This window comes from Bos grunniens, chromosome X (assembly GCF_055505025.1).
Source record: "Bos grunniens cultivar Pamir isolate PY7600 chromosome X, Bosgru_T2T1.0, whole genome shotgun sequence".
Classification (NCBI taxonomy): domain Eukaryota; kingdom Metazoa; phylum Chordata; class Mammalia; order Artiodactyla; family Bovidae; genus Bos; species Bos grunniens.
The window spans coordinates 119,786,926-119,796,579 of record NC_141194.1 but is presented as its reverse complement, the minus strand read 5'-3'; the positions used below and the strand labels follow the sequence as shown (position 1 = coordinate 119,796,579).

At 38.8% G+C, this 9,654-nt stretch overlaps 1 long non-coding RNA gene across 1 annotated transcript; it reads right to left on the bottom strand.

The window, feature by feature from the left end:
• Window positions 1–2,668: 2,668 nt before the first annotated feature.
• On the bottom strand, window positions 2,669–6,810 carry LOC147341247 (uncharacterized). The gene is made up of 3 exons (XR_015159418.1): window positions 6,615–6,810; window positions 6,390–6,476; window positions 2,669–2,868 (listed from the first exon to the last, which is right to left on the bottom strand). It is a non-coding gene; the product is annotated as an uncharacterized LOC147341247 (long non-coding RNA).
• Between the last annotated feature and the right edge of the window lie 2,844 nt (window positions 6,811–9,654).

The window sequence follows — 9,654 nt, the reverse complement described above, 5'->3', positions numbered from 1 at the left end:
AGTTTGATATGTGCAAAGAGTGTGATCTATATTTAAAAAAACAAAACCTCTACTATTATCACAGGCTAGGCTGATGAGACTAAGTATCTAGAAGAAAAAAGAGGGTAGTCATCCTTTTCTGATCTGCACAGTTAAGACTTCAACTGGAATAGTATGTTCATTTCATGGCACCACATTTTGGATAGGTTATTGAGAAGGTGACCAGCATCTGGAACAGTGGCTTTCAAAACTTTTTTGATGACTTATGATACGAAACATGTTTTACATGACAACCCACTATGTGTGTCTATGTGTTGTGTGTCTATGTAGCTTAAAAGTGTCATAAAACATTTATTACATGTGACACACTCTGGTATTTCTATTCTACTAAGTTGCATTATGTTCTGAATTATTTTTAAATAATTGGTACGGTGAAGCAACTCAGGAGCACGTCCCCATATTTTGGAAAACACTGATCTGAAACATTTATTTCATTATAATGATTAATGGTCCTTATCACCATCATCATAAGAAGAGGTGGCAAGAATACACAGAAGAACTGTACAAAAAAGATCTTCATGACCCAGATAATCACGGTGGTGTGATCACTGACCTAGAGCCAGACATCCTGGAATGTGAAGTCAAGTGGGCCTTAGAAAGCATCACTATGAACAAAGCTAGTGGAGGTGATGAAATTCCAGTTGAGCTATTTCAAATCCTGAAAGATGATGCTGTGAATGTGCTGCACTCAATATGCCAGCAAATTTGGAAAATGCAGCAGTGGCCACAGGACTGGAAAATGTCTGTTTTCATTCCAATCCCGAAGAAAGGCGATGCCAAAAAAATGCTCAAACTACCGCACAGTTGCACTCATCTCACATGCTAGTAAAGTAATGCTCAAAATTCTCCAATCCAGGCTTCAGCAATATGTGAACCCTGAACATCCTGATGTTCAAGCTGGTTTTAGAAAAGGCAGAGGAACCAGAGATCAAATTGACAACATCCACTGGATCATGGAAAAAGCAAGACAGTTCCAGAAAATCATCTATTTCTGCTTTATTGACTATGCCAAAGCCTTTGACTGTGTGGATCACAATAAACTGTGGAAAATTCTGAAAGACATGGGAATACCAGACCACCTGACCTGCCTCTTGAGAAATCTGTATGCAGGTCAGGAAGCAACAGTTAGAACTGGACATGGAACAACAGACTGGTTCCAAATAGGAAAAGGAGTATATCAAGGCTGTATATGGTCACCCTGCTTATTTAACTTCTATGCAGAGTACATCATGAGAAACGCTGGGCTGGAAGAAGCACAAGCTGGAATCAAGATTGCTGGGAGAAATATCAATAACCTCAGATATGCTGACACCACCCTTATGGCAGAAAGTGAAGAGAAACTAAAAAGCCTCTTGATGAAAGTGAAAGTGGAGAGTGAAAAAGTTGGCTTAAAGCTCAACATTCAGAAAACAAAGATCATGGCATTTGGTCCCATCACTTCATGGCAAATAGATGGGCAAACAGTGGAAACAGTGTCAGACTTTATTTTTTGGGGCTCCAAAATCACTGAAGATGGTGACTGCAGCCATGAAATTAAAAGATGCTTAGTCCTTGGAAGGAAAGTTATGACCAACCTAGATAGCATATTCAAAAGCAGAGACATTGTTTTGCCAACAAAGGTCCATCTAGTCAAGGCTATGGTTTTTCCAGTGGTCATGTATGGATGTGAGAGTTGGACTGTGAAGAAGGCTGAGTGCCAAAGAATTGATGCTTTTGAACTGTGGTGTTGGAGAAGACTCTTGGGAGTCCCTTGGACTGCAAGGAGATCTAACCAGTCCATTCTGAAGGAGATCAGCCCTGGGATTTCTTTGGAAGGAATGATGCTAAAGGTGAAACTCCAATACTTTGGCCACCTCATGCAAAGAGTTGACTCATTGGAAAAGACTCTGATGCTGCGAGGGATTGGGGGCAGGAGGAGAAGGGGACGACGGAGGATGAGATGGCTGGATGGCATCACTGACTCGATGGACGTGAGTCTGAGTAAACTCCGGGAGTTGGTGATGGACAGGGAGGCCTGGCGTGCTACGATTCCTGGGGTCGCAAAGAGTTGGACACGACTGAGCGACTGAACTGAATTGATCACCATCATCATTAGTTGTCACTCTATAACACCTTAGTTAAATATGCAATAGATTTTCTAATGGTAGTGCATGCTGTTTTGTATAAACATATATTTATACAAAAAATAGTCATTCTACCTATCAGAGAAATACAGGAGACTGGCTACATATACAATTAAAATTACTTTAGCAAGAGCTGATCCATGTGGAATCACTGCTTAAAATGAAAAGGAAAGAAAGAAATTGTTATGATAACTGTGTTTTAACTTTATGTATCAACGACATATTTGTCAATCATATTGGTTTCCCATAGAGGAATAGAAAAGAAAATCAGATATGTCTAAATAAATCAGAAATGTCATTTTAAGCAAATAAAAAAAACCCTGAGAATAGATTGCACAGTCTGTGAAAACAATTACAAATTAAATACCTACTGAGTGCCTGGCTCCCTTATTTCACCTGCCTCCTGTGCTTAGTCAAAGAACCTCTCTCCTGTATTGTGAAGAATCTGAATTTCTGGCTCAGTATGACACTTGCAATCTATTTGGTTGAAAGAAGAGTAGCCATACTTTGCTAATTAAATGATGCATTTATTGTTTTGATTTGTGTGGTACCATCTCAGAGGGATTTGATTAGAGGGCTATTTGTGAGTTTTATAAGCCCATATTCCTTATATCCCATTTGATGTATCGTTTAGGTATAGCATAGGCTACATCAGAATCTTTCCAGATTTTTCTCTGTAGAACAACAGTCTCATTTCTCATCACGGCTGGAATTAAAAAGAAAAAGAAATTATTGTTGGTATAAACTGAATAAAAGAACAACAAGTGATATCACCATATTACTCATTCATTTCTTAAATCTGACAACCTGAATTTACTGTCCCTTTATCCTTCCTCACTATCTGTCCCTTCACTGGTGCAGGATAGGGTGGCTTAGCCAACCAGAGCTGAAAAATGCCTCAAGGTTCATGTCACCAATAAAAAGGGAAAGTGGCCTGGTAAAAATAGCACAGACTGTGAAAAGCAAGTATAGTAAAATGTTTAATTTTAATACCTAGATGATGGGTGTGTTCAATATGCAATTCTTCCAATTTTTCTGTACATGTGAAAATTTTCATGATAAAATGTTAGTAACAAAAGAAAAGTGGCTTAGGTAAGATTAGGCCTGAGAATTGACCACAAAATGATAATGTGGAGGTAATCAGAGACGTCAGCAAGAGAAGTTTTTGGTGGAGTGGTGAGGATGCAAACCTGGTTGGAATGGATTTGAGAGACAGGGGAGGAAAAGAACTAGAGACAGTGAGTTTGAGCCACTCTTTTGAGGAGCTTTACTGTAAAGGGACAGCAAATTCACTGTAAATAGAGTAGCAGCGGGAGGGGACTGGGGGAAGGAGATGATGAGAGAAATGACATGTGCTTGTATGCAAATGGGAATGTCCTCCTCAAGGACAGGAGGGTGTCCTTGAGTTGGTGATGGGTAGAACCTTGTGCACAGGTGGAGGGGTTGGCCTTAACGTGGTAGCAACGGGCAGGAGTGCAGAGATGACTACAGATGCAGGTAGAAGGGGGAAGTAGCGCTGGGAGCTGGTGGAATTTCTCTTTTGACCTTTGGTATTTTCTTAGTGAAAGAAGAAACGAGATCATCACCTGGGTGTGAGGCTGTGGAAAATGTTAGGGATTTGAGGGGGCAGGAAAATATATTAGACTGTATTCTAGGAGAATGGGAGAGTAAATGGACTAGGGAAATGGAATAGTGTATGTTTTAGGAAACAAGTCCTGGAAATTGAGTTTCTGGGTCAAAAATTACATGCGCATTCTTTTCTCTTGATAGATATTGACAACGTACTACTATAAAAGTTAAACCCATTTGTACACCTACAACTGATATGTGAGCTTATCTGTTCACCTGTTTCTTTGGCAACACAGTATGTTATCAAACATTTTGGTTGATAGTTGAAAACTGATATTTTAGTGTACTTTTATTTATATATCTCTTCTTATGCCTGAAGTAAGCATCTTTTCATATGATTAAAAGGTGAGAGGATTTTTCCAGGAAACTACCTCTCAATCTTAAGAGGTAAACAATTCTCTTTCATCTCTATGACTAAACCTATACTGAGCCCCAGAGCCCCAGACCACAGAAGCTTAGGGGCACGAAAGATTTTAAAAGAGGTCTGGAGTTTTGTCCAAGCTCACAAGAAACAAGTGAGGGTTAGAAGAAGGACCATAAGCCAGGATTTCCAGTGTCCTGGCCAGGACTCAAGTTCTGTGGTCTTGGAGAAGACAAGTGATGAAACATTCATACATGAGCTTTTGGAGGATGAATCAGTCCATGTGTTTGTGATGGATGAGGATGGCTGAGGAGCAGTGGTCTGCTCATAGCTGGCATTTAGCAAACATGCAGAAAGGAAAGAAGGGAGAGCTTTGCAGAACACAGCAGTGGCCTTCTGGCTCATTCAGTCAGTTCAGTTCAGTCGCTCAGTCGTGTCCGACTCTTTGCGACCCCATGAATCGCAGCACGCCAGGCCTCCCTGTCCATCACCAACTCCTGGAACTCACTCAGACTCACGTCCATTGAGTCAGTGATGCCATCCAGCCATCTCATCCTCTGTCGTCCCCTTCTCCTCCTGCCCCCAATCCCTCCCAGCATCAGAGTCTTTTCCAATGAGTCAACTCAAGTGGTCTAATAGGTTCCAGGAGAGAAAGCCAAGACTGAAGGAAAAACTTGCAGAAGTGCACAGGACTGCAGTGTCTGACTATGTAATCTCTGTGTTGCACAGAGGACCCTGGTGGGTGAGAGCCGGCAGGAAGGCCAGAAGATCAGCCTTGGATTCCATTTGCTGTGTCATGAGCCCACAGGCTATGCAAACCCAGAGAGGATTTGCATTTCTCCTATGTCCAGCCAGAGGGAGCTTTACCAATTTGTTACCCCAGAGAGACTTCATTTCCACATCCGTCTGTCCTGAGGGGGTGCCTTTCTCTAATTTGAATAAAAAGGCTGTGCAGCAAAAGGTCCCTGACAATGGCTGTGGGCCCTCACACACCTTCCCAGGCCCTCAAGTTCCAAGAATTGTGTGGAAAGACTGGAGTCAGGGCTAGCAGTTACACAGCTGTGGAAGGAGTTAAGAGGGAGGGGACTGAGTAGAGATAGGTTTAGGGAGATAAGGACATAACTTGGAATTATACAAGAAGCTGAAAATGTGCTTTTTCCATAGCCAAAATGCTGAATGTTAATAAAATTAATGTAATGTACTCCATATCCAGCATAATAATTTACTGTATTTACAAAATTATGAGAAACTATTCACATTGAATGTGTGCTGTCATTAACATGGAACATTAATAAGACTCCATTTTGATATAGAGATTACCATGGATCCTGCCTAAGGATAATATGCAAGTTGTGAAGTATTCCATATTTTTAATCTCATAATAGCCTATAATGGAATATAATCTGCAAAAAAACTGAATGACTATACTGTATACTTGAAACTAACACAATATTTTAAATCAGCTATACTTTAAAGAAAAAAAAAGAAGATTCCATTTGGTTTCTCATCTGCCTTGCTGTAGTACAGGTTAGGAAGCCTCTTCATCAGAAGATAAGAAAGTCAGTGCCAGGGAGGAACTAAGACTAACATAAATGATATTATATATTTATATATAATATATTATAAATTATTCTGCTATACAGCTATTCGTCACTTTGTAAGAAATTGAATCATTTTTGCATACATGTTGCATTATATGCAACATATGTCTCCAACAAATATTCATTTTCTTACTATAGCTTTTCAGGTGTTGGCTCCTCATTTGAGATAAACAGAATTCCCACTAGCATTTGAACAATAAAACCCAAAGTAAAACCAGAGACTTTAAAGAAACTTGCTTTAAAGAAACTAGCTTTAAAGAAAGCTGTATCCTTGTAAATTATGTGTCTGGACTAATACCCTTTATCACCAAAACAAGTGCCTCAAATTACAATTAAAGTCATACAGCCATGTTCATATGATCTGCTTAAGAAGGAGGATTTTGTGTGTGCCAAGCAAAAATAGTCAAAGAAAATAAAGCAACAATCCTTAAAGAGAATATTCATCTTAAAGACATAGAAGATTATAGTACTTAATTTATCAGCAAATGATTATCTAATTTATTGTATTTTATAGACAGTGCTGATAGCCAATACACAGGCAAAGACAGAATCATATAGTATGTGAAAGAAGCCTAGTCCATATTTTCTTTTGAAATAACTGTTATCTCACCGAATGTGAATATTGTATTGAGTTACCTGAGTACTTTGATGGAAATCCGCTCTGTTGATGACCGCTATTGTTTTCATTTGGTTTGGCCAATGACTGATCCAATTTTATGGGTGCTGCAAAATATTTGAGATGGTTAACTGTCTTGAAAACCTCTAACAGTGAAAAATAATTACCCTTGTATACGATTTTACATCCCCTGTGGCTAATGTAACTTTTTAAGCCTACCAGTTGTTCAGTTAACTTTTACTCACCTGAATAAATCATGTTCAAATGAAGTGGACTTTCCATTAAAAATACAAAAATGAAAAGAAGAAAGAACATTGCAACTTTGTTCATTATCTAAATATTTTAACTCTTTCGTTATATGAAGAAAAGGGAGAGTTAAGTCTAATTATCTGTCTTTTCTCTGGCCTTTGAACCAAGATCCTCTGCTGGCTTGACAACTCTGAAGAGAAGCCAGTAATATGAAGTCACTCAAATCATCATAATGGTATTACTCCACAGAATCAAGCCAGCCAATGGGGTGACTAAGAGAATGAAGGGGCTGGCCTAGAGGGCTGCTTAGAATGGAATGTAGTCCTGAGAGTGTAGGCATAGGGGTGAATTCAGACTAGATCTCTGCCCTTAGGGAGATTGTAGTTTAGTAACAAAAGGCAGACAAGATATTTATGACAATTCAGGATGACACTAATCACACAAATAAAATAGAGGAGACAGTAGAATATAAACAGGAGGGATTTGGTTATCAAAATGCCTGGACCCCAGTCCTGTTCTTTTACTAGTTGTTGATGTAGAGCAAACTACTTGATCTCTGAAGCTGTTTCCTTATCTGAAAAATGGGGGTAAAAATAACACCTCTTTCACAGAGTTATTGTGATGGTTAAATAAAATCATCAGTGTAAAGTTTACGGTAGTGTCTGACACCACAGATTTACATCTGTAGTAAATCAACAGCTCAGTATACCTCTAACCTTTGGGATACTATTCAGAGACCCAAACCCAAGTGGCTGCCTCCCAGAGTTTCCTTTATGGAGACAAATTGGATAATTGCAAAGCCCATCTAGTAGTTACCTAATATCCCTAAGCAGTTGATTATGGCAGGTTTTTACTTTATTCCTGTAAGACCCCATTCTTGTCTTTCTCCCATCATTCTGTGATTGCAAATGATCTTGTGGGGCATTGGCCCCACTCTGTCTCTCTTCTGAGTTCTCTGGATTTCATCTCTGACTCAGTCCCTCCATATTGGTTTGTCTTTGGACCCTGATGTTTGCTCTCTTTTGTTTTAGTTCTGGACAGTCAATCTGTCTATGGCACTGAAGCTTTAATCAGTGTTTAAGTCAAGATTCTACTAGAGAAGCAGAACCAGTAGGAGATATATATAGCACATATATCATATACACACAAGTATCTTATATGTTATATCTGTGTGTATATATATATATATATATATATATATATATATGAGATATCACACATACATATATGTCTCCTATGATATCTTTATCTATCTATCTCTATCTACCTATCCTTCTATTTATCAAGGAATTGGCTTATACAGTTTTGGAAGCCAAGTTTGGGCATGCTGACAGGCTAGAAAATCTTGGGCAGGAGCTGATACTGCAATCCATAGGCAGATTTCCTTCTTCAGAAAAATCTCAGTTGTGCTCTTAAGGTCTCTCGGCTGATTGGATGAGGCCCACCTACATGATTGAGGATAATCTCCTTTACTTAAAATGAACTGATGGTAAAGGTTAACATCATCTACAAAATATCTGCACAGTAGCACATCAAGAAGTGTTTGATCAGATGTTGACAGAGGTGTAGAGACAAGTATAGGTTAGAGGGCCATTTAATTCTATCCCTTCATCTTCTAATCCCTCTGGAATCCCTTAATAAATAATTAGGCTTGAGATAAATTAATTCATGCTATATTGGTGATTTATTAAACAGCACATTTCAGGTGATAGTATGTTGAGAATCTTCCAGTCCAGTGATTTCTAAACATCTTAATCCCTTAAGGAACTTTAAAAATCCCAGTTCTTAGGTATCAAGCCCCAAGATCTACTAATTCTGTATTAGGGAGATACTGCATATTTCCATTTGAAAATATGTTTCCTGGTGATTTTGATGCACAGGTAGTTTGGAAACTGTTGAAATAGTCTAGTCCTCTTGTGTGACTGATGAAGAAATTCTTTTCATAATCTTTCAGCGGATCTATAAACTTACCCATCTTGTCTTTCAAAGTGCTTCTCTTATTTCTAAGAAAGGGTGCCCTTTGGGGTTCATAACATTTTACATTTTTCCTTCCTGTCACTCTTCCTAATTGGGCTACCACCTCCCATAAACAGGCTTAGCCTCACTCCAGAATCTCTTCCTCTTTCTATCTCTCCATCAATTGCCTGGCACCACCATATATCCATCCAGTTACTTAGGTCAATAACTAATCTAATAACTAATAACTCATCCTAAATGACTTTTTCTCTTACCTGGATTTTCTTTCTCTGTTATAGCAGCAATAATATACCCTCTTGACTTCACCTCCAAAATACATCCTGAATTTTATCCCTTTTCACCATCTCCTCTGCTTCTACCTGAATCAAGCCATCATCATATTTTGCCTGGACTCCTCTTCTATAAGACACTCTTCACAAATCTCTCTGCTTTTACAACTTGCCAACATACAGTCTGTTCTCAAAACAGTAGCCAAAATTAAAATTTTAAAATATAAATTATATCATGTAATTTCCCTGCTTAAGTCCCTGCAATAGCTTCCCATTGCAATTAGCTATCCACATTTATTACCATTACCAATAGGATCCTGTGTGATCTGACATTTGTCAATCTTTATGGCCTCACTTCCTACCCATTTCCATGTTTTTGTCTCTGTACATGTCAGGCTTATTCAGTCTTAGGACATTTACGTTAGTTTTCCTGTCAGCTCAGGAAGCACTTCTACCTTTAGTTTCTCGGTTTCCTCCTGATCAGTCAGCTCATGCTTCAAGTGTCAGTCTCTCAGAGTGGTCTTTCCTGAGGACCTAAGGTACTCTATCATATAACTCTGTTTTAATTTCTTGTAGCACTCATCATTATCTTACAGTCTTATTATGTGTTTGATTCCTCATATTGGTGTGTTTTCTGTCTGAAACTTGTAAGCTCTTTTAAAGCATAGACCTCATCTGTCTTATTCACTGTTGTACCACAGCATCTAGTACAATGCTTGGCTTTTTCCTCTTTCTGCCTTGATTGCCTATATAGTGTCCAGTTCTGATCATCAGAAGTAACACTGGACTG